At 40.1% G+C, this 25,462-nt stretch overlaps 1 protein-coding gene across 2 annotated transcripts in view; it reads left to right on the top strand.

The window, feature by feature from the left end:
• The window catches only part of SGCD (sarcoglycan delta), a 415,700-nt gene that overhangs the window by 351,674 nt on the left and 38,564 nt on the right, over nucleotides 1–25,462 (top strand). The gene's annotated exons all lie outside the window — the stretch shown is intronic.

The raw sequence follows: 25,462 nt of genomic DNA, 5'->3' as shown, positions 1-25,462 counted from the left end.
TTACTGGGTTTAGGCTCACTTTGCTTTAAACAGAAAAATTTCTGTAGTTATAAACAAACCCAACCCACACTAAACATAAAGACAACTCTCCAAGCATTAGCCCATTTTAGGACATAGAACATAGTATTTGCTCATAAACTGCTATCAACACACTTCCTTGATATACAACCTATGAGAACCCCTGGAACTCACCTTAAGTCACATGTGTCAAACACAAGGCCCGCGGGCCAAATCCGTCCCGCCAGGCCTTGCAATGTGGCCTGCACCGCGCTGTCATCACTGCACTCCGCTGCGTTTCCATCACAATGACAGTTTATGACTGTTCAGTAAACCATTCGGCCCGCGATTTAGGCTGGATTTTAGATTTTGGCCCCTTCTCTGATTGAGTTCGACACCCCTACCTTAAGTTAAACCTCTACAGTTACAATGAAACTTCTAATTTAATGCAACTAAATAAGGACTTCAGGTAGTTGCCTATTCTAAAATTACCGTATTTTTCGGACCATAAGACGCTCCGGACCATAAGACGCACCAGTTTTTAGAGAAGGGAAATGAAGAAAAAAAGATTCTGAAACAAATAGTGTCCTAAAATATTTTATGTGCATTAAAACCCAACATCACAGTCATAAACACATGTAATCAACCCTGTAAAGTAAACAGCAGCATTTAGAACCATTTTAGAGCCGGGCAAGCACACAGAGACCACACAGAGCCGGGCAAGTAAAAAAACCTTTTTTTTTTTTTTAAGTATATGTGTAGGCTTTCCCCCCACTTCTGGGGGGAAAAAAGTGCGTCTTATGGTCCGAAAAATATGGTATAGGTATTTTCCACAGGGGCTAGAAATAAAATTTTCTGATAGGAAGCATAAAATGATTTTAATATGCAATTTTTAAAAGTGGTGTTTTATTTGCACCTGTTCAAAACATGGAGATGTTTGATAACCTGAACTGAGTGAGGACCCTAGAATGTGATCATTTAGCCCCTTCATCCTTTGGAATTTTTTTTTTCTTGATGGTATGTTGTGGGAGAATCTCTGGTCAATTGAAAGGATGATGAAATGTGGTGGATTGATTAGTCTAGATCAGTTTCACATTTATCATCTAATGGTGCCATATTGTACTCTGTGCTACTGATTGGAATTGACCTTGGCTATTGAGTTGGCAGGTAATGAACTTGGTGACTGAGCCTCCTGGCCTCTGGCTTTACAGTTGGATTTATAATTCAGCATATGCATGCTGGTGTGTCTTCTGGGCTTAGGAAAGTAGAGTCATCTAAGGGAGGTTCCTGGACTTGTACCAGCAAGTGACAATGAGTAAACTGTTCAGGTGAAGCAGAAGCAGTGACTCCATGACTCCTAGAGGCAGCATGATGGAGGGGAAAAAGTACTGAGCTGCGAGTCAGGGACTATTGCAAGCCTACCATGTGGCCTTGAGCTAATCCTAGAGCCCTGCTCTCTGTAAAAAACCAGGTCACTTCTAACTCCAAAGAGCTAATTCCTTTATAATATAGATAGATAGATAGATAGATAGATGATAGATAGATAGATAGATAGATAGATAGATAGATAGATTTTATTGGCTTCCTTCTGCATGCCCCTTTCTGAAAATTAAGCCAAAAACTTGGGCATGTGCCCTAACCAAGAATGGAACCAGTGACTGCTCAGTGTATGGGACAGTGCTCAACCAACTGAGTCACACCAGTCAGGGCTATAGTGTTTTACTTTTCATTTTAAAATAAATTTAGATTTAAAGAAGAATTGCAAAATTCATACAGATTATTTCCATGTTCCTTTTAATTGTTATTCTCTAATGTTAATATCTTACAGATCTATGGTATATTGATTAAAACTGAGAAATTAATATTGTAGTCCTTTAAGATCTTATTTTACATAAGATTTGTTTAAAAGGATGCAAGTACCTGAGTGTCTTATAAATTAAAAAAAAAAAAAATACACAGAAAGGAGATTGCCCTGGCTGGGTAGTTAGCTTAATTGGTTGGGGCATTGTTCCATATACCAAAAGCTCACAGGTTTAGCTCCCAGTGAGGGAACATAACTAGGTCAGGGTGCATAAAGAGGATGCAACTAATCTATGTTTCTCTGTTTTCCTTCCCCTTTCTAAAAAGTAATAAAAATATATCCTCAGGTGAGGTTTTTTTTTTTAAAAAAAGGATGTAACAAAAAGGTCATTTGTTGAGATGTGAATTATTGGATCTTTAAAGTCCCCAATGCAGTTAAGTTGGAATGATTTTAATAAGAGTTTTTAAAAATAATATCTATACTCAGATGTTCTTGGTCTTACTTATTAATGAGAAACAAATTGAATTAAAAGACCACAGCTTATTTATACATAGACTGTCTTCTAAAATAAGCAAGCAAAACTTGAACATCTAACATGTCCCTCACTTAATCCAATCAATCAAATGTGAGAAAACAGTATCTGTTAGGATAATTTTTGTTTCCTCAAACCTCTACCTTGGCTGCTGGGAGGGTTTTGTTTGTTCTCTCATTTTTGTTGTTGTCCTTGTTTGCTTGATTGTTAATGAAAGGCAGATTTTAGGCCTCTAGCATTTCTTCCTAAAAGATCTCCACTCTCAGGGAATAGGCTGGTAGCTTCCTTTCTACTAGAATTTTGGTTTACTGCTTTTCTTTCCAGAGTTACTATAGTTACCCTACTGGCAGAGCTGGCTTAAGGTGTTTGTAAATAATCCAGGGTTGAGCTGCAAATCACAAAAAGATGGTTGTTTCTCTTTAAACAAATAATGAGCATTAGCGAGGTCTGCACCCACCTCCCATCTGGGACAGTGTTTGTGGACCATTCTGCAGGGCAATTCTGAAATAAGGACATGTCACTTCAGATTCAAGACTATACTTAAAAATGTACCAGCAGCCTTAACCAGTTTGCCCAGTGAATAAAAGGGTCCTAGGTTTGATTCTAGTCAAGGGCATGTACCTTGGTTGTGGGCACATCCCCAGTGGGGGGTGTAAAGGAGGCAGCTGATTGATGTTTCTCTCTCATAGTGTTTCTAATTCTCTATCCCTCTCCCTTCCTCTCTGTAAAAAATCAATAAAATATATTTTTTTAAGTGTACCAGCATTATACCTATCCTTGAAATTAAAACAAAACACATTTAACCGAAACCGGTTTGGCTCAGTGGTAGAGCATTGGTCTGCGGGCTGGGAGGTCCCAGGTTCGATTCCAGTCAGGGGCATGTACCTTGGTTGTGGGCACATCCCTAGTAGGGGTTGTGCAAGAGGCAGCTGGTCGATGTTTCTCTCTCATCGACGTTTCTAGCTCTCTATCTCTCTCCCTTCATCTCTGTAAAAAAATCAATAAAATATATTTTTTTAAAAACACAGAAATACATTTTGAATAGAAACTGATTTTAATGAATTCATGATTTTAGAATGTGACTATCTATTTTAAATGTTCTCTTGTTCGCTGCTTTTCTTCCTGGAGTCTGTATAAACACATATGAAAAACTCCCTGATCTCAGGTTGTGCATGATCTGAAACAGGTCCTGCATATGTATTTTCTGTCAGAAAGGAGGAGGATACCTACCTTGTTCTAAGTATTCTTTTCCATTGTGATGTTTCCTTGTAGGATTCTGATCCTACAGGACCAAGAAATAGAGTGTGAAATCCTATTCCCCACACATGTGTTAGGGCAAAGGAAAAGAGAGAAGCTTATATAGACCACTGTACATATAGAACCAGCTCTGTTCCTCTAAATATAACTAAAAGTTTGGAAGGAACCACCACAGGGCAAGAAGCCAACAGGTCTTTCTAAAAGAAGTCTGCATACAGTTACATGGGGTGGCGATCTGATGTTCCATTTAATGTCAGAGCAGCAGCTGTTTACCAAGTATTTTTTGGTTTGTATTAGGAATCAATGCCTGTGCTCAATTCCTGGGCAGTAGTTAAATGAATACACAAGTAATTTATAGTGAAGGAGAATAAGACAGAGTGAACCCTAAGGTGCCCTTTTCACCATGGGTCTCAGTAGTAGACAGATGGAGAAATTACAGGGATAAAGGAATATTTACCCTTCACTATTTGAGCTAGGACCGTCTTTCCCTTTGCTTTACTTATCAAAAGTTCTTATTTTTACAAATGTGATTGAGATTATATTTTAAAGATATTAATATTATGTGCTCTGTATTTGTCTCCTCTCTCTACATTTTAACCTGCCCTTAGAAGCCTGGGAAGGATAGAGAACAGATAGCATGATGGAGATTCTATGAGGCTAGGATATAGGGGAAGTCCCATGCAGACAGGAAGAGGAAGTTGAAAACCCAACACTATTGGTCTCTAGTGAATTATGGGAAGAAGAATATGGGAATGTAGGGAAAGCAGGTTTTGAAATAAATGCCATAATGACCTTTCTTCTCTGAATCATGGGGGGAGGAGACTAATTAGATAGGAAAGTCAAAATCAAAGAGCTCTAGGAATCCAACTTGCAAGGTGATCTCATCACCCCTGCATTGCCATGAGGCTGGAGAGAAAAAAAAAAGAACCTGGGTCAGCACTCTTAAATCTCCTTTAACTCCTGGAGTATGGTTGGGAAAAGCAGGTTTGCCGAAGTATCTCTGTGGGGTGTTGTGTTGAGTAACTAATGGTGCAAAAAGGCATGCTCCTGGGCAGATTCCTTGCAGTAGGATTGAGGGCTCCACAGCAGACAGTCCAATGGAGTGAAAGACATGCCCAGACATCAATGTCCACCAACACCTTTGAGACCTGACTCAGTGGGAGCTAAATGAGCACAGAGAAAACTAGCCAGAACTCCCTCACTGAGGACTTGAACCTGGGTTGCTCGCCTGATGCCAGTCAGAACAATATCTGTGGAATTGATTTATTTGTTAGTCACCACAAACTCACAGAAATCCCCTTCCCCATATTCATAATGATATTCTAATGAGGGAGAGCAACATCTACCCTAATGAGGAAGTTGAAACTTTTCAATCACAGAGAAGACACCAGACTAGAATAAATTTATTTTCCCCCAACAATGCATATACAATAGATAAGTTTGAGAGAAAAATTAACTCAGATAAGAACAATAAAGAAATATCAGCCGAAACTGGTTTGGTTCAGTGGTAGAGCGTCGGTCTGTGGAATGAAAGGTCCCAAGTTTGATTCCGGTCAAGGGCATGTACATTGGTTGCGGGCACATCCCCGGTAGGTGGTGTGCAAGAGGCAGCTGGTCGATGTTTCTCTCTCATCGACGTTTCTAGCTCTCTCTCTCTCTCCCTTCCTCCTTTCTGTAAAATATCAATAAAATATATTTAATTAAAAAAAGAAAAAAATATCATTTGCTCTCATGGATGAGCATGGTTTATAAAATGGCCAGTCTGCAATACAGGGTACAATGCCAGTTATAAAGTATCTTATGGGACTTTGCCAAGCTTCAAAAGTTGTGAGCCTTTCTCTCAGGGTCTTGTAAGGACCACTGAGTAGTATAATCACAAGGAAAAGGCACTTTCAGTGTCCATTCTCAGGCACCTGCTATTGGTGATGTTCATTTCTCTTCAAGTCTTGAGTCAGCATTGATTGGGACTGTAGTTCAGATCAGATGCTAGACATATGCCCCAAAAGTGGTTCTAGAGTTTTAATCTTTTATACCAGCAAGATACTGGGGAAACACCTTAATAATCAAAACATTCCACAAGCCTTCCTCAAAACCATTACTACAGTCTCTATGAAATCTTCAGCCATCAGCCATGTGCAGTGAGGCTCCTATAGGGTGAACCCATTTTCATATGAAATTGAGAGAGGCAATGTGACACATTCTTATTGTTGTCTAAGAGAAGTGGCTTTTATTTAAAAATTAAAATTATATCTGTTAGATTAAATTTTTAATGTAAGGGTCTAAAATGTGGAAAGAAAACATTATTCAAAGGATAAAACCACATGGGGTGGTAATCATTGCACTTCTTATTCATGTTGTCAGGGCAGGTATGACATCAGAAATAAGTGTTAACCTCTCGTCCATTCAGAGCAGCATGAGTGAGTATGTATATTTGTTGAAATTTTAAGCAGAGCACAGAGACTTTATTATTGCTTGTATCTTTATTAGAATGTCAGCTGCTACCTTTTATTATATAAAATGTGTGATGTAGATTATTGTTTTATTCTTGAAAAACACACAATTGCTTTTAAATCTTCCTTTCTTTCCCCTTAGTGGGATGGCCCTGCTGGGTGTGTAGACAGAAATCTTTCTTAATTACACCTTTCATGATCCTGGCTCTAAGCCAGCCTTGTTTTATTCCAATTATAACCTTTTCAAAACAAAGAGTAATGGGAGTTTAGAGAAACAAGTTGACTACAGTTTTTACCTGAAATAAGTTGAGAACTAGAAATGATCCCTTTTTTTTAAATCATCCAGTAGACATATTTTTTTATTATTATTATTGATCCAGAATTTTCCATGGTTAGAATATAATAAAATGAGAGTGAGACCATCAGATATCAGAATTAAAATACCTGGCCTGATTTCCTGGCCAAGTTGGGCCAACCATCACTCCTTTTTCTGTTCTTCAGTGGCTCCCACTGACTTGAAGATAAAATTTCAAAAGAAAGCACTTACCGTACCTGAAACCTGCAAGTGATGATCTGATTCTACATGGTATCTCCAGCTTCTCATCTCCTATTACTCTTTCCACTCCACCAACCTTTTTTTCTTTTTTTGGCTTTTTGATTTTGTTTTGTTTGTTTTTTTGTTTCTCTCTCTGCTCTCCTCTCTGCGCTCCTTTCTGCTTTCCAGTCCTTCCATAAATTTTTAATTTCTCCCCTCCGATTTCAATTTTCAAATGTTCTTTATTCTATAGTGGTTCTCTTCTCTAGCACCCTGTATTAGTTTCATGTATGGACTATCCTTTCTTTACTTTTTGATACTTTCAAGTTTCTTTTGTTGTTGTTGTTGTTCTTCTTCTTATTATTATTATTATTATTATTCAGGTTTCTGGATTTTTTATGGGACTTTTTCAAATGGTTGGTCATTCATGGATGTTTATTCAACTTTGAGAGCTGAGTAGTAAGAATCTGTTGGACAATTTCATATTAATGGGATTCATTGAGGGCGGGTATTTCCAGCTAAGATTATCAGGCTGGGATTTTTAGGTTGGTGACCCCAAACATCTGAATTTGTATGTCTTTTTTTCTCTTGGGCCAGTCAGTTTTTCCAGAGAAGATTCCTATCCCCTTGTTTGAGATGAAATTTGTGGTCAAGATGTTCAGATGCGGACTGGGAGGGCTCATTCTTCAATATATAATTTTTCACTTAATTTTCTCTTTCCATTATAGCACTGCTACTCTCAGGTAGCCTAGAGTTCAAGTCTTCTGTAGTGTGTCTTAGTTTGTTTGGGTTGCTATAATAGACTGTATGGCTTATATACAACAGGAATTTAATTCTCCTAGTCTGGAGGCTGGGAACTGCAAGACACTGGCATATTCAGTGTCTAGTGAGAGCACACAACCTGGTTCATAGACTTCCATCCTCCTATTATGACCTGATATAGTAGGAAGGATAAGGAAGCTCTCTAGGGTCTCTTTTATAAGGGCACTAATCCCATTCATGAGGGCCCACCCTTGTGACCTAATAACCTCCTAAAGACCCATTTCCTAATACCATCATATTGGTGATTAGGATATGAAAATATGAATTGGGATGGGAGTACAATATTTAGTTCATCACAGTGAGGGTGGCCTGATCACCTGTGTATATACATGGTGAAATGTCTGAAAGTCTGACAGCATCCCATGAAAACCTCAATCAGTCTTCCTTATTGCCGACTCTCCATACACTTCCAACCACATAGGTGCCCCGTTGGCTCCCATTCCTGCACCAGGCCAGGATTCTGAAGTTTGAATTTGCTTTTGTCTTTATTTTCACCAAACCCATAGGCTCTTAGAGTTCAGTTTTGTTATCTGCTAATGAAGTTCCTTTTTTGATGTTTTCTTTTTAATTTCCAAAGCTTTGTCAACATCTTTCTTCTACTCTTGCTGCTTCTCCTTTTATTTATCCTTGTTGGTATTAGCTCTTTTTTGGTCCATTTAGTCACTGCATTAGATCTTCAGGAAGGAGCAGGGGCAGATATGTGTGTGGAGTTCACTTTTTAATTGGGAATCCTCTTTCCTCAATTTGAAGGTTTCAACCATTCAGCCTTTTCTTTGTTTCTTCTAGAATGCCTTAGAGCAGTGGTTCTCAACCTTTCTAATGCCGCGACCCTTTAATACAGTTCCTCATGTTGTGGTGACCCCTCGCCATAAAATTATTTTTGTTGCTATTTCATAATTGTAATTTTACTACTATTATGAATCATAATGTAAATATCTGTGTTTTCTGATGGTCTTAGGCAATCCTGCTGGTGGTTCTCAACCTGTGGGTCACGAAGGTGCAGGGAGCAAGAGTAAAGGAGAGCTATCAAAGTCTCCTGGAGTCCATAACCTTGCCTAGACACATTAATCGTATGTCTTTTGTTTCTATTCCTACTAAGTCATTTTCAAAAGGGAATCATTTACAGTATTCGTCTTTCTTTTACAACCAGTCTGAAACTTTAGGCTTCTTTCTTATCCACGGGTGTGCACTGGTCACACTTCAGCAGAGCTTTGCTTTCCTTGGGGCCTCTAGCCTGCCATTCCTATTCATTTTTTCCACCATAATAGTTCATAGAGGAATGCCAAGTCCCCTTTCACCCAATTATACATTTCATCCCCATACCCTATTTATTCACAAAGGGAGATGAGTTTTCAGTTCTTTTGATTTTTCTCTCTTTTTTTTTCCAAAAATGCCACCTGCCTCATTAATGACAATTTCCTTGCCTAGCATCTGAGTGCAGGCACACTTACCCTGGAATAACAAAGCACAGAGGAATTTGAATCCTTGAACCACTGAGTGCCATACCCCTAACCTTGAATAGAAAATAGATGCTAATAAATTCAAGGTCTTAAAAATATGAATTATAGTCATTTCACATTTAGTGGCAGCTTCATGCTGAAGAAATAGCTTAAAACTTAATTACAATGCTTGTCCCTTCATTAAATACAGATGACATGCCTCCGATAGACATTTTGCAATGACATCTGAGGAGAGGAGTTGAGAAACTCATTAGTTTTTCATGATGGAGAATATCGACTGGGTACTGATTAGAGGAAAGTGTTTACACCCTTTTAAACATGATGCATCTGTCTGTTAGTTCATGGTTCCCCCTGTGGTCCTCAGGGAAAGCTCTTTGGGAAATGAAGAAAATGACTTTTGGTCTATGAATGCAGACATGTTGTAGAAAATGTGCATGATGAGTGGGAATGAAATGGAAAGCAGGAGCCGTTGAACTTCTGATTGCCTGCCCCTGCAAATGACTGGGCTGCACTTTGAGGACCCTTCACGAATCACATAGCCTTAATGGGTTAGACACACCCCCCTCTCGGTGCTTGAGGAGCTATTACAGTACAACATTCAGCACTTCAGTGGCTCATTCTAAAGCTAGAAGTCAGCTCTTAGGGAATGATGTATGGAGGAAGCCAAATGCACAGTCCCCCTCTCTTAGTGCAAATTGTGATATTCTTACAAAAAGGAAATTTTTTCTTCTATGTGCCTAGGATGGCAAAGGTGTGAGGGTGCAGAACCAAAAGTGAGATAGTGTAATGTAAAAAAGCAGTCTCTAATTGTCTGAAGTGGTCAATTATCTCCCTTTATAGTCATGAGCTTCCCGTCACTGAGATTCATGGTAAAGGAGACTGTCATTTCAAAACTACTCAGAAGGTGTGCCAGGCAACAGAAAGAAGGAGGACTTTAAATGACCTTTTAGATTCGCTCTAATATGAAGATTCTAAGACTTGGGCTTCAAAGTACTACTTCCAGATACAGTTTTAGCAGAGACCCCATTATTAAGTTTAAATTCCTTAGAAAGGCTCTCTTCGTTGAGTAGTTGAAGAACAGAATCTGTGAGCAGCATTGACTGACTGCTTTTTATATTTCTTTGGGGGGTGTTTGGGGAACAATTGAATTTCTTATAGTGCTTTATAAATTTCAAAGCATTGTTACAAAACTCCCTCAAAAACTCTCGCAAGTGGGACAAGAGGGATTGACCAGATTCTCACTGTACAGATGAGGAGACTGAGAGTGAATATGTCACCAAAAGAACAGTCCCTGTGCTTGTTGTGAGCTCAGTGAGATGTTGAGGTTTGGGTCTGCGGGCAGAATCTCTGACACAGGCTGCAGCCCGGAGTGAAGGTTAGATGCAGAAAGCTCTTTTGGCCACACGGCTGACCTGGGATCCTGATTTTGCCATCTGCTAGGGTGTGATTCTGGCAAGGTTTTCAAGCCTCTTTCTGTTTCTGTTCCTCATTTGGAACAGGATGTTAAGAACAGCACCAACCTCAGAAGGACTTGTGAGAACTAAATGGCATGACATATAGGAGCTATTTCAAGCATTTCCTAGAATTTGGGGTTTTGTTGTTGAAGCAACGGACTATTACTCACTCTAGATTATGGCCAAAACGAATTTGTCTTGGTGGTTGGGTAGTTTTGCTCTATCATATTTCTCATAGGTAATGGTCAGCAACAGGCTAATCGCCCATTTTGTACAAGTCAGTATAATTGAGACAACAATAAAACAAGTGTGAGCCAATGAATTGGCCCAATATCTAAAGTGAACTTTAACCCAGCTTTTGAAATTCTCTAATAGCAAAGGCATTTGTCATCTGTGTGAGACATGAGGGAGGCAAACCTTGTCATAAGGAGAGAAAAACTGGGAGACTTTGTCACTCCACAAAGAACGGTAGAGCGGTGATCGGTGGTCACTGTGGTTATGAATGAAAAAATGAGTGTTTTAAGCTCTCCTGTACGATGATGGAGCCAGGAAAAAGAAATCTCACTTCCTCTGACTTTAGTTTATACTCTTCCCGCCACACAAAAGGAGTCTGCTCTCAGCTAGGGGAGGAAAGGCATTTGGGTGTTCATACTGCATTTCGTATGCTTCTATTGCATTTCAGAGTTTCTGCTTTGGCAAAGGAACTGGAGGACATAGCAAGAAAAGAGCAAAGTTCAGATTTCTGGCCATCACCTCACAGAAAATCTGCCACAAGGGAAATGTGTTACTACAAACACAGCCCCATCTTGGGGAAAATGCAGGAAAACACAGATCAACAAAATTTACTTTTCAGTCACAGCTTACTCACCTGTATCTCAGAACAGGGATTTGTAGAGCTACCCAAGTATAGCACCAGTCTTCAAGATCTTTTGTGTCATGTCATTGCTATTCATTCATTCACTTGCTTATTGTTTGTGTCCCTTGCTGGGTTGTAAACTCTGAGCCAGTGATTCTCAACTTTTGCTTCAGGTTACAACCACCTGAGGAGTTTACAAATAATCCAACTCCCAGTCCTCATTCCCAAAAAATGAAATCAGAATCTTTGGAGGGGCAACTAGATGTTGGTGTTGTTCAGAGCATGCCTGATGATTCCAACAGGCAGCCAAGCTTGAAAACTCGGCTCTAAGGAGACAATTACTGTGCCCCACACCCTCATCACAACACACCCCCTGGTATCGCAACCTCTGAAACAGTGTCTAGCATAGTAGTGGACACTCAGAGAAGGCTTGTGGAATAAATGGGTGGGTGGAGAGATGAAAAATAGATGAGTGAGTGAGTGAGTGAGTAAATGAATGAAGCCAATGATGATGATCATTTGCTAGAGCTGAGTAAGTTCTTATTAGAATAATTGTTACTAGATAATAGTTTACAGTTGATCTTATAGAATCTGAGCTCAAAAATATATAAGAGGTTTCAGATAAGTATATGAAAAAGCAAACAGCACACTGCAGGATGCTCACATGTTCTGTAAGTGCAATTTACTTTGCCTTCCTTAATATCACGTTAAATCTCCACTCTTGGCACACTCCCATCCCAACAGTGCAGGCAGCCGAAGGTAATGGTTCATTATTATTTCTTCCATGAGTCATGTTTGTGTGAAGGAAGCAAAGATAACAAAGAGGAAATTATGGTTTATGTGGAGTGATATGATTGCTTGTAAACTGAGCAATAAAGGGGAAGTGTAAGCAAGCGGTTCGGAATTGCAAATGCAGAAAAGGCACAGAACGAGGAGTGTATGCCCTGTTCAGATGATAATTGGGGGTGGGAGAGAGACACTGCAGTATCTTCCACACCTGGGAGGCCCACTGTTTCCTTATTGCAGCATCTATGAGCCCCCTGAATAATTCTGTGGAATGTCAATGCCCCATCGGGCACACCAATTTTTATCCTAGCTCTTACTCATGTACAAGTTCAAGTATGTCTGTGCATTGGGAGCAGTGGGAAGAAGAGTGGAGAAAGTTGCATTTTATGGATTTCTTCTTTTTTCTTTATTGTCTGAAGACTTACAGATATCCATCCCATTTGTTTGTTGGTTGGTTGTTTTTTTGTTTTCCCATTGATCCTCTCTACCCACACTCGCCCCTCCCAGGCCTTCACACACTATCCTCTGTTTCCATATGTGCATCTAAATTCCCTGGTTAATCATTCTCACCCCTTTCCCCCTTGGATTTCTATTGACGTACCTAGTAGTACTTTGTTACTGGGATGTCAGCTGAGATTATCCTTTCCCATGATGTCCTCCTAAGCGCGATTGGTGTAAAACTCTTCCTGACAGTTGAACAACATATAATATCCTGAGGTCCTCCTTCTAATTTGGTCACCTGTATTTTGGGGCATCTATTCTGTGAATATATTCAGTTTAGGCCACACACCACCACCAACTTGTATATCACTTTTGTGCAAATTAGAAAAAGACATTTCCCTTCCTCGGTGCACTTAACTTCCATTTATCAGGAAATTGTCATAACATAGTGATTTTTTAGAACAAAATGCTTATTGCTATGTGCTGGAGAATGACAGATGCACAAATCTATGATGCCTAGGATTTGAATTGTCTCACGTACACACACCCTTAGCAGCGCTTGGCCTGTATGACCATTTAAGTCATCTTGTTTCTCTTGAACAAGCATCTCGCCCTCCTCCCGTGTAATTACATTGATTGCAATTTGGATCTCAGCATTTTTTCATCTTATTTCCACCAAAAAGGCAACTCATACAAAGCTCTGGTATGTACAAAAGGTTTTACTGAAGTCGTGAGAAAGAAAAACAGGCTGAAATTCAATAGCAAACATACTTGTTCCAATAAGTCTCCAGGCCATGTTGCCCAGTCCTTCTATTTCCTCTCACAGTCTTTCCATCCTTTCTTCTCTCTTCACTTTCTACTCCTGACCCCAGATACCTGGATTGTTTCTATGGCATCTCACTTTAGTTATCTTCTTAGTAACTTAGGTTCCTGCAGACCCATGCCTTTAAGGTGTTCTTTTCCCCTCAAGCTACATATCAAAGTATTTTTCCTAAACAAAGGGAACTCCTATCCTAAGACAAATTCCAGGGCAAGCATTGAGAACCAAAGCAGTTTAATGGCACACCAATATAGATTTTAATCTATAGATGATAGGAGAGCCAATAACCACAAAATAAAAGAAGCACCATAACAGTGGTTTTTTAAAAAAGGCTTTACTTTTCCGCATGTTCTTGATTTACCCTCAGTTTGGCGTTGCTAATGAAAAATATTCTAATGCAAATGGATTACCTCAAATAAAGTAGCCAGACCAAATGCTGTCACGAGGGTGAAAATATCATCTCAGCAGGGTTTTCTTTAATTGAGGGCCATGTGATGAAGGTGTTCACAGTAGCTGAATTGAATGAAAACCTCCTTCAAGTGTATATAAAAAGGTATGAAAGCGAGGTGCCTCTTCTATCTGGTACATTTCCCAGGACTGTGGTTATGGGGGATTAAATATGACACATGTTGCTGATTTATTCAAGAATGTGTAATTTTAAAAAGAAAAAAAGACAATGTAGAATATTAGTTTAAGTTTAAAAAAAATTGGTGAGGTGCCATGGCCATATTGGTAGAAAAACAGAAGTCGTCAGTTGGATTTGTAGATTCCATCTCATGTGAGAGGCACCTGAGAATTTCTAAAAATAAAATTTCAGAAGGCATCTGACGTGTGCATGTCAAATAGCTTCTAAAGTGGGCAAGTAGCAAGAAAGGGAGTCTTTAGAAAACATTCATGCTGAAATAGTAAAAAACGAACAAACAAAATTGATGACTTGTGCATTATTGCTCTTCTCCCAAATCAAACTGCATAAATGCAAAAATATTTTCAGCTTCTGCCAAAAAGGCAGAATCTTCAGGGTATACAGTAGCCAATTAGAGTTTAATACAGTGACCAAAATAAAGAAAAAGAATGCAGTATGGACAACAAATAGGAAAGTACTGGGCAGAAAACTAATTAGAAACGTAGGAAGAAACCATCACGTCCAACTGTGAAGAGAGACAGAGGACATCATTTGATCAGCAGGGACTGGGTTCTCTGTGGCTCCAACTATGAGAGGTCAGGGACTGGGGAAGCTGAGTTTTACACTGCAGAGCCCTTAGGAATGACGTTGGGTGCTGTATCAGCACTGAGTTTCAACACAGTGTCCACAAGCACACAGCAGGCGAATGGGTGTTTAGCAAGGCCTATGCCATGGGTCCTCTTCCCAGTACACATTTATATGGGAAATTTAATGTAGAATTCCAAAAAGTGCAAAAGACTTTAAGAAGGTTAACACACGTCAGTGCAGGCGGTATGTGCCAAAGTCTGTGTTAAAATGAAAGGAAAAGTCATTTCTCTGACAGCAGGGAATATATGAATGACAGCACACAGTAGGTCATTGATACATATTGGGCAGATGGATATATGGATGGCTGATGAATAAACTCCCAGGTAAAACATCATGAATTGCCAAACTATTGTACTAGTTAGAATACTTTATAGACTGCACTGGAATTTAGACCACAAAGGTTTACCACAATAAAAAGGGTGATGGCATTCTGGGGGGAAAGGATGGGTAAGATGATGCAGTAAGAAGGCAGTGATAAGAAAGCATAGCACTGTGCTCCATGTGGTCATGGCCATACAAACTTTTGATGGGGACTGACTAGTCTTTTATGCCCTGACCATTGGCTTGCTCCCCTGCATCTCTTGCACTATGGACTCCAGGTATGGCAAATTACTTTCTCAAGTTCTTTCAATCCCCCCTTGATATTTGAATAGTCCTCTGCCTGGCCTACTCCTTGTTTGGGGGATCTGAATGTAAAGATAATCTCCTCCTGTAAAGGCGTGTCTAAACCCTTAAACTTGTATCAGTGTTTAACACAATCATAGCACTTATTCCTCTGTGTTGTGTTTATATGCTTAGATGTTCCTTTCCCCCAAGTAAGTCGGGGGAAGACCGAGATAGTCCATGCCTCATTCATACTTACCAGGTTCTAGCACAGTGTTTGGCAAACTGTGGCTCTCAAGCCACATGTGGCTCTTTGACCCCTTGAGCATGGTTCTTCCACAAAATACCATGTGCAGGCACACATGTACAGTGCAATAGAAACTTCATGGCCCATGCGCAGAAGTCGGTTTTCGGCTCTTAAAAGAAATTTCAATCATTGTACTGTTGATATTTGGCTCTGTTCACTAATGAGTTTGTCGACCACTGCTCTAGTACATCAGTCTGTATTGAATTTATAAGCCACTCTGAGTTGTAAAGAATTATAGGAGTGTTGCTAGAGGAAAAGTTATCAGAACAAGTTAGACTCACACCTGTGAAAAGCAATGAAAATGGAGAGATGGGAGATATTAGAGGAAAAAATGAGACATATGGTTATAAGCTAGAAAGTGATTGATGTTATTCTATTTTGTCCCAGAACCCTCTTTTTAGTTTCCTGTTAGCACTTTTATGTAGGAAAATGGAGTTGGCATGTTGTTGTATAGAATGCCTTAGCCACTTCCCAAATGTTTGATGAAGCATGTTGAGTCTTTGGAGAGGAGTGGAGAGGGCCATCTATATTTCTTATGAATAGCTTTTTGCCTTGCTTGATAGCTCCTAGGAATTTCAATATTTCAATATCCATAGAGCTTCCAGCTTGCTTATGTGCTGCCTTGAAATCCTTCGAAATTTTCTTCATGCATGCCTGCCTTGTCAAGGAGTTTATAGTACAGTTGGGAAGACAACAGGGATGTTGTCATTTACTGCAGTGTCTTGGCAGTAACCAGTATCCACAGAAGCTACTTAACAAGCGTTTATTGAAGTGAAGGCAAGCTGGGCTGATGTTCTTTTATGCCACGAGGCTTGTCTTTCACACTTTGTCTTCTGAGTGGGTGAAAAAGTAATCTTAGGAAGAAGATTACTCTGTCATGAATTACTAAGAACTGGCTCCTGTATACTGAGCACTGTGCAGAATACTTTATATACATTTAATCTGCAAAATAGTTCTGTGAGATAGGTACTATTTTTATCCGCATTCATTGATAAGGAAACGGGGGCCTGGAGATGCTACAAGTAGATGACTCAGCTACTATTTGAACTTAGATTTGTTGAAATCCAAATACCTCTAGGCTAGACTGTCCTTCATGGAGTCAGTTCTTCTCTCAGAATCTCCTTAAGATATGTTCCCAGAGAATGCCAGGGCTTTAGTAATCTGTAAGGCACTGTTCTACCTTTTCCTCCATTTGCACTCCAGCCCTAATAGAAGCCAAAGTTGCTGATATAATTAGCACAAACACTGCCTAATTTAGCAGCAGGGGTCTCTCTAGGCAGGTTAGTATCTTATACATCATTAGAGACCCAGTGCACGAATTCATGCATGGGGTAGGGGGTAAGCGATTGGGGGCAAGGCGGGCCAGGGGGAGGGGCCGAGGGCAGTTGGCCAGCTGGCTCTGCCCCCTGGTTGAACTCCTAGTCAAACTTTCAGTCGAGGGGACAATTTGCATATTAGCCTTTTATTATATAGGATGGGCCCCATCTGTCTCCATCTAGAGCAGGATCTCTGTTGAGCAAAAAACAGCCCCAATACTTGGTATAATCTTACCTAGCTGCTAGCAGGTTTCTGAGTAATATCCAAGGGACAAATCTGTGGCTGATGATTAAATTTGCTTTAAATTCATCAAGTGATTTGATTTCGGTGCTTCAAGGTAACTAGTTTAAGTAGCTACTTTGAGTAATTGGGGATGGTTTTGCTTGGATCTCTGATAAGTGTTACTTTAGGGAATTCTATGGGCAATGCCAAAACCTCAAGGGAATTTGATCTTGAGGACTTCCTAGGGCCAGTCTTTAAAATTGGTCATGTCTTCTTCTCATTGTAAGCTTCTGTTGGAATTTAACAGTCGTGGCTATGACTTATTAATGTGTCTGATCCCCTCTGGGGCAGTCCATGTTTCAAAGATACCCCATTCTCTAAATCGCTCTTTACCCAGTGACTGTCCATTATTTGCAATCAGCAGCTCCAGATATGCTGAGGCCTCAACAGACAATGCAAGAGTCTCCTAGAACCTGGCACACAGGGGAGTAAAGGGTTTAGAGGAAACATCACTGTGACAAAGGGAGGATGATATACAGAAAAGGCAGGGCAGGCAGACACTAAGGAACAGGGAGACTAAAATCCTGGAAATTAAGCCTGTCAATAACAGCATTTATATGATTATAGCCCCTTGAAACACCCCTCCCAGCCAGCAGGAGTTGGTATTTGAGCAAATGGAAGGGTCTGGAGGACTGAAATGGTCTCAGATCTGGATTGATGCAAATGTGGAAATCAGAATTTAAAAGACACACTTTCATGTGGAACAGACTTCCCTTGCTTCCCATCTTTTCCTTCCATGTTTTCTTTTCCTCTTTAAAAACCATTTAGCAAGAATCACGAAACACAACAAAGGGAAAGGAGTAGGTGAGCTGTTTATTGGAGGCAGAAAATTCAGCTCCTGCTGGCATTTTGTCACCATACTAAATAACTATCAGGGACTCTCTTTTCTCAGCTTTGAATGGACCCAGAATGTCACTGTTATCAAAGCTGCACATTGAAGGAGACAGCAGATAATGCACCTGGTAAAATAGGCAGCTCAGCCAGGAAAATACATAACAGTTCCATTCACTGACCCTCCTTTCCCTCAGCATCAACTTGTGTCATAATTGCTATTTGCTGACAAATTGTGCTGATGGGAACTCCAGGCTGGTTGCATCACAGGAGAAATATGCCATCCACTTAGTACCAATGACTGTCAGCCCTGCTCATTCCATGCTGATTGCCATAGAGAGAGGAAAGGTGATAACCACCGTCATTGCAGAACTAATTCCCACATATGCACTTCAGCACATTCGTGACCAGAGAGAGATTCAACCACTACAGAGAGCACAAAAAATTCTGCTGACATCTACTCTCAGCCCTTCCCAGTGCTTCCAACACACACACACACACACACACACACACACACTCCTTTCCTATGCTCCAACACACATGTACACACACCCTTGCCAATTCCCCAAAACACACAAACACACAGCCCTTCCCTCCCTCTCTCTCTCTCTCTCTCTCTCGCTCTCGCTCTCGCTCTCGCTCTCGCTCTCGCTCTCGCTCTCGCTCTCGCTCTCGCTCTCTCACCAGCATCTCACTGCAAAACAGGAAGAATTACAGAATATTTCAGCCTTGAATTGCTTTGATAATGATTTTGAAATATTTGCTTTTTTTTTTAGCATAGTGGCTGGCACATATAAGTATTTGGGACTTAAAGTTGTTGTTGAATGTATGGGTTTAATCTGGATTTATCAAATAGGATATTTGTGATGGTTATTGTTTATAATGAATTTTCAAAGATATTCATCTGCTTGATCTTTACCTCAAGAGCAGCAGCTCCTCTAACTGTTCTCTTACTTAAGGTTCTTTGATAATGAACAATAGAAACACATTCTAAAAGAGGATGTTCTTTGAAAGGATGTCAAGAAGCTTCAAAACAACAAGAGGCTGGATAATGAGGCTTGGAGACAAGAAAGAACTAATTGGCTTCAGACATCCTGGAAATAAAATGCTGGGAACCAGAAGAGAATGCCAGGAGGCCACTGCTAGGATGGATACCTGGTTTCCACCTCCTGTCCTTCTGCTCAAAAGTCTTATAGGCAGGGGGACTAGGTTGTCTTAGCCTGGCTTCCAGGCCCACCCCCTGAATCAGGGAGTGTGGGCCCCAGATTACAGTCCCATTGGACTGCATTTAATGAGAAGGAAAAAAAATCCCAGAAGGAAATCAGGGTGCTTGTGAGGAAAGGAAAATGGATGCTGGGCAGCCAAACAATACAATGGGATCTACCATATCCCTTTTATATATAGAAACTCTGAATCTCAGAGTCTAATTTTTTTTCTTTTCAAAATTACACACATAGTGCTTCAAAAAGTGACTTAAAACATGGATTTTCTGTTTCCAGATTCCACGTGCTTTCCTTTATAACACATTCACATAACACATTGATTTAGACCTCAAAACAAGTCACTAAATACAATGTACATTGGATCCTGAATTTAAAAAGGATATAGGGAGAAATTGGTGAAATCCAGATAGAATCTATAGTTAGTTCATTGTACTTCACCAATGTTAATTTGTTAGTCTTTACAAATGCACCATGATCATGTAAGATGTTGATGTTAGGGGGAGCTGGGTGAAGGATATACAGGAACTATTTGTGCTGCCTTTATAACTTTTCTATAAATCTAAAGTTATTCCAAGTATAGTAATAAAATTATTTTAAAATGTCAGATGGATGGCTCTCCTTAGATTTCTTTGGGACAAAGTGAATCAAATTTATTTATAGCCTTCTAGATGGAAGGAATTCCCAAAACTGTTGAAATTTCAGCCTCTATACCAGAGGAAGAACTGTTCTAGAAAGTGCTGTAACCTTACCAGAAAGAAAGAGGAATGACAAACAACATGTTCAGAAACCTCAGAAGAGGCAATGAAGTTTGCACACAGTTGTGAGAGAGGTGGGATTTGAGTTGGTCATGAGGAATGAAGATATTGGTGTCTCCAGGAGAGGGAAATCTGAAGCATGATCCCTGTATTGGAGAGAGAAGAATGGCATTGGAATGATGCATGTGGTAGGCATATGGAAGACCCCTCCATCCAGGCTGAAAATTTGGGATTTACTCCTCTCTGTTGTCAGTTGGTCAAAGTGCTCAGAGCTCTTTTTAGAAAGGATACTCCCACTTGATGTGTGGGGAGATTCTGAATAGAAAAGCAGGAGGCAGGGAATATGGTGGGCAGATAATTCAAAATTTAAGATAAAGAGCTAATTCAAATCAACTATACATTGTAAGCATTGGCAGTAGTCATCAGTGAAAATCTTTGTCCAGATATCCAGAACTATGTGATAGGGGCACCAAACACTTGCTACTTATGGCAACCGAGAGAAGCAGACTGGATGTGGAACTTGGCTTTGTTTGTAGAGCACTCTGATGTCTTAGTAAAAGGTTATCATCCTTTTCATTATATGAAACAGCTGTTATTATTTTTAAAACATTTTTTTTAAAAAGACAGTTTTATTTAAATGCATATTAAAAACTTACTGTCTGCCAGGCACTGTCTGAAATGTCTTACAAATGTTGATTCCTTTAATCCTCATATTGTGCCCTCTGAGGTGAGGATTGTGTTAGGTGAGGGGACCAATAAACAAGATTAGGTAACTTCCCTAAGGTGGAGCTGAGGTTCCAAGCCAGGCAGCCTGGCTTGAGTCCTTGCTCTTAATCAGCACACTTCTGTTTTGTTTTATTATTTAAACGTTTCAATTGAAACAAATCAATGCTGTTGCAATGGGACAAAGTGTGTGTGTGGGGGGGGGGTGTGTGTGTCAGGGGATCAATGTATACGAAGAGTATAGAACATGGCAACCCCATGAATACAGTCAGAGATAAAGGAGGGAAAACTAAAAGGTGACTCCAAGCCCATGAACCTTGCAACTGGACATTTTTCTAGAAAATTAAGGGGGGGAAAAGAAAGAAAAAAAAGATTGCTCTGGGAAATAGAAAGGCGTTGGCAAAGGATGAGCTTGAGTTAATATGCTGGCAAGCTGTTTAGAGATGTAGAGCAAGCAGTTAAACCTTGGGAACACTGCTCAGATAAGAAAGCCATCTGCTTAGCTGGGACAGTTGGTGCATAAGAGTAGAAGTTACTGTCAGGAAAACAATTATACATAGAAAACATGGCCAATTGTTAGTAAGTGCCTACATTTAAGAGTAAGAAGAACTTGTAATAAATAGATATGGGAAAAATTTCAGAAGCATAGGAAGGAGAAATAATTGGTTTATTATGGGAGAAATGCCAATCTAGAAAATGACTATCTAGAATGGTATACTGCTTTTGGTAACTTGAAGGTAAGTCATATGGGGAAAATAGGATGAATGATAAGATGAGGAGATGGGAGGTTACTGTAGTCTTTGAAGGTCAAAATGGGACCCATATTGCCAATATAGACAGACAAAAACTATGCTGTCCCCTAGGAACATGTGTCTAATTAAATTCAAATTAATTAAAAATAAATAAAATTAATAGTTCAGTTCCTCAGTCAAACTAGGCACAGTTCAAGTTCTCAGTGGCTGCATGTGTCTGGCCACGTACTGGACCATACAGGTATACCGTAGAGCCTTTCTATCCTACTGGAATACACAGGTATGGAGCATCATCGCAGACAGTTCTGCACAGAGTTGAACTAAAATAAGGCCCAGGAACTTTCTCTGTTAAGGGTCATGTAGTATTTTAGACTTTAGGACTTCTGTCACAATGATTCAACTCTGCCACTGTGGCTTCAAAACAGCCATAGAAAATATGTGAACAAATAGGTGTGGCTGTGCTCTAATAAAACTTTTTTTTTTGACAGTGGTATTAAATGACATGTAATTCTTACCTGTCTCAGAATAGTATCCTTTTGATTTCATTTTAATCATCTAAAAATATAAAACTCATCCTTAGCTTGTGTCAGGTCAGACTTGATGAGTGGGCCGTAGTTTACTGAACCCTAGACTAGAGCACTGGACCTCAGCAACAGGAGCAGCATGGCCTAAGAATCTATCGTCTGCTACATTGGCTGAATAAGAAAAAAATTATAAAATGAATATATAGCAGCTCTGAGTTTTACCTGCTCTTCCTCATCCAAATAGATAAGGTAAATCAGTTAAAAATACACATCAAAATTACATGAGCTGTGTTAGAATGTAAAAAGGGAAGCTGTTAATATATAATGATGAAAGGAAATTTTGATGCATAGACTTGATCTGACTAGGTAACTAGATGTGTTGCCATATAGAAATCCAATTAGATCTTCACTGTAAAAAATAAATAAAGTAAAAATAAAAATAAAAAGCTCCCATATCAGCCCAATTTTCTGAAATGCCACTATTTGCCATCTTTTAACACTAATCGTCCCGAGGCTCTACAAGGTCCTCAGAGATAACACAGTTAAGTACCATAATGACCTTCCCTGTTTATGAGACATTGATAGTGAAGGGTTTTCTTCTCATGCACCAGCCTTCATTAGTTGACAGTATCTGCCTGGAGCCGTGAGAGGAGGAACTGTCATAATTGACTATTAATGTCTGTCATGGCCATCCATGTATGAGCAACATGATGCAGTAGAGGGCATAGGGACAAGATTTTGCACCGGTTAAAGAGCTGAATATTATACGAGTGCCTTTTTTAACTTTATTGTGGAAAATTTTAAATACATACAGAAGAAAGGATGGTATAATGAGCCCCTATGTACCTATCACCTAGCCTCAACAATTATTAACTCATAGCCAACCTTCACTTCACCTTTCCATCCCCATGTTATTTAGAAGCAAATTACAGACATCACATCATTAGGAGCTTTTTTTTTTTTTTTTTTTTTTTTTTTTTTTTTTTTTTTTTTTTTTTTACCAGTGTCTAACCCTGCCTAGCAGGCCTCCATCATTAGAGGACAAATGTTTTTACACTATTCAATGTTTTCCAGTGAGCAATACTCAAATGAGCTTTTTTTTTTTTTTTAGACCTTTTTTTGAAACAGTCAAAAAAGTTTATTTAAAAACCCTCAAAAACCTTGGGTAACTGGCATTGCCATCTCATAAGCCTACAGTATTTTTCTGTATGAGTTTGAAGGTGTAACTTACAATGTATGACCATCAGGGTCAGCTAGCAATGACCCTGTGCTGACCATGTGTCAAACACCCTACTTAGCATGCTCACCTCAAAACAGCCATAGAAAATCTATGAACATATTTTGTCAAGAGCCCATTGAAACATTGCTATCCAGGCAAACTGAGGCACAGGGGTGCTCAGGGATGGATCTGAGGCCAGACAGAAGGGAGGCAAGTAAGGAAATAAGTTACTGTCTTAATGAAACATGGCTTCCAATACTATTAAGCTTCCTCCACTTTATGCAACATAATTCCAATGTTTCCTCTGGTAGATTTTATTTGTTCTACTCAAGTTGTCTTTGAAACCTGAGCCCCATAGTTCCATGAAGTTTGGATATGTCTGACCAGAAAGAAAAAAAAAAAAAAAAGATGAAGCAAGACCTGGTGAGGAACAAGTGGGTTTAGAGCTAATATTTATGACCATGATAATAAGGAAGGCAAGAAACCTTGTTACATGCTCTGCATAACTAGAGAAAGAGACCAGTGCATCCCATGTTCACAGATTTTAAAGAAATTGCATGATCTGACCTGAAAACTGTAATTAGGATCTTCCCCAGTAGTTTAATTTCTACTATGAGAAATGGTTGTGAAGATGGAAATGAGAATGGGGAAATATGCTTAACTTTAGGACTGATTAGAGGCAATTATGTGGAATAATCAGAATGCTGAGGACAGCAATACATCTGCCAGCACAGTGGAATGATAAAAAAAGTAATCATTTAGAGACAGGAGGACTGAGCCCCTCACTGGCTGATTGCCCCTGCCTACTCACTTCTCTCTGGTCTTGTTTCTTCATCAATAAAATTAGAATGGTAGACTATCAGAAGTTGTAATTGTCAGTCTATTCATGTTTAGACTAGTGGCCCAGTGCACAGATTCATGCACACTGAAAGAAAATTAGAAGAAATATTTTAATATCACTATTGCTCTTTGCTCTTTTTCTATAATAGAAGTGTCAACCAAATTCAAAATAAACTATGCCATATTGAAACACACACATTTGATTGGGGCCAGTGAGAGCACTATATGTATCGCACATGCTTGAGTCAATTTAGCTTTTTATCCTCTATAGTAAAAGCCCAGCGACTGAATGGCAGATGACAAGAATGATCAGTTGACCAGTCAGTATGATGCACACTAACCACCAGGGGGCAGACACAGGAGCTGCCCCCTGGTAGTTAGTGCACTACAACACTGGGAACGCCACTCAGCTGACCAGGATGAGCTGCTGCTCCTGCTGCAAACCCCGGGCTGATGGGCAGGAACCCCAGACTTCAATCATCACCTCCTCACCCCAGGCTCCTTCTCCTCCTTGTTCTCTGCCACCTCCTCCAGACCACAGCACTGCCACAGGCTCACAGACCTGACCTTGGAGGATAGGAGGTAGGTTCGTAGCCACCACAAGACTGAGGCCTACTCCGCTGCTCTCAGTGCTATTGTTCATGGGCCGAGCACTGACTGGGTCCCCTGGAGAGGCAAGTACTTTGGCTCCATGGAAGATGCTGGACCGTCCATAGCCACTCAGCTGACCAGGATGAGCTGTGCTCCCACAGCAGGCCAATCCCCTCAGGCCACATCTCCACCAGTGCACAAATCCCATGCACTTGGCCTCTAGTATATATAGAATAAACTTGCTTAATTAGACCTTTTTTCTGGTGTAGCTAAACTTTTTCCAGCCCAGTGAAGCACCCCAACTTCTCTTTCAGGTAATTGTTAGCAACACAGCAGTAAATATCTACACAAAGCACATTATTATTGTAGACCACACAGAACAAAGGATAAAATACTTAACTGCAGCAGTGTTTGAGTATATTCTGTGCAGTGAGAAAACCTGAAGTCATTTTCAAGGTCCACCATTTCTTACTTCTTTTCAGCCAGGTTGTATCTAAGCTTTCTAAATCTCTGTTTTCTGGCTAATGAAAAGAAAATAGGATTCCACTGAATCTCCTACCTATCTACTCCAGGACTTCTGTGAGAATCAAATGAGATGAGGCAGGGAAAACATCACAGACATTTGGTTAAAGTGTGAAATGTTTGCACCTGGCTATAAAGCAAGTTGTGTTCCTGGGCTGAAGAAACTACAAGGAGTCTAGTCATCACTAGGGAGAAGAAGCTGAGTGTTGCTATGTGACGTCATTACCCAGCCCTTACAACCACTGTTTCGGGGCTGGGCTGGGCTGTAGGCCTTATTTTGTCCTATGGGGTCTCAGCAGCATCAGCTGTGATCTGGTGGGCTGTCACTCACAGTGGTGGCAGGCCTGTGTTCCACTTGGGGGAAGCTAGTGTTTCTTTGTGGGTGCCAGATCCATGGTGCCAGTGCACATAAGGGCAGCTCCTGCATTAAGCATCTGCCCCCTAGCGGTCAGTACATCATAGTGAACAGTTGGACACTTAGCATATTAGCCT

Source organism: Pipistrellus kuhlii, unplaced genomic scaffold (assembly GCF_014108245.1).
Source record: "Pipistrellus kuhlii isolate mPipKuh1 unplaced genomic scaffold, mPipKuh1.p scaffold_m20_p_8, whole genome shotgun sequence".
NCBI classification, from domain to species: Eukaryota; Metazoa; Chordata; class Mammalia; order Chiroptera; family Vespertilionidae; genus Pipistrellus; species Pipistrellus kuhlii.
The sequence above is the reverse complement of the archived record's forward strand: the minus strand, read 5'-3'. Positions and strand labels throughout refer to the sequence as shown.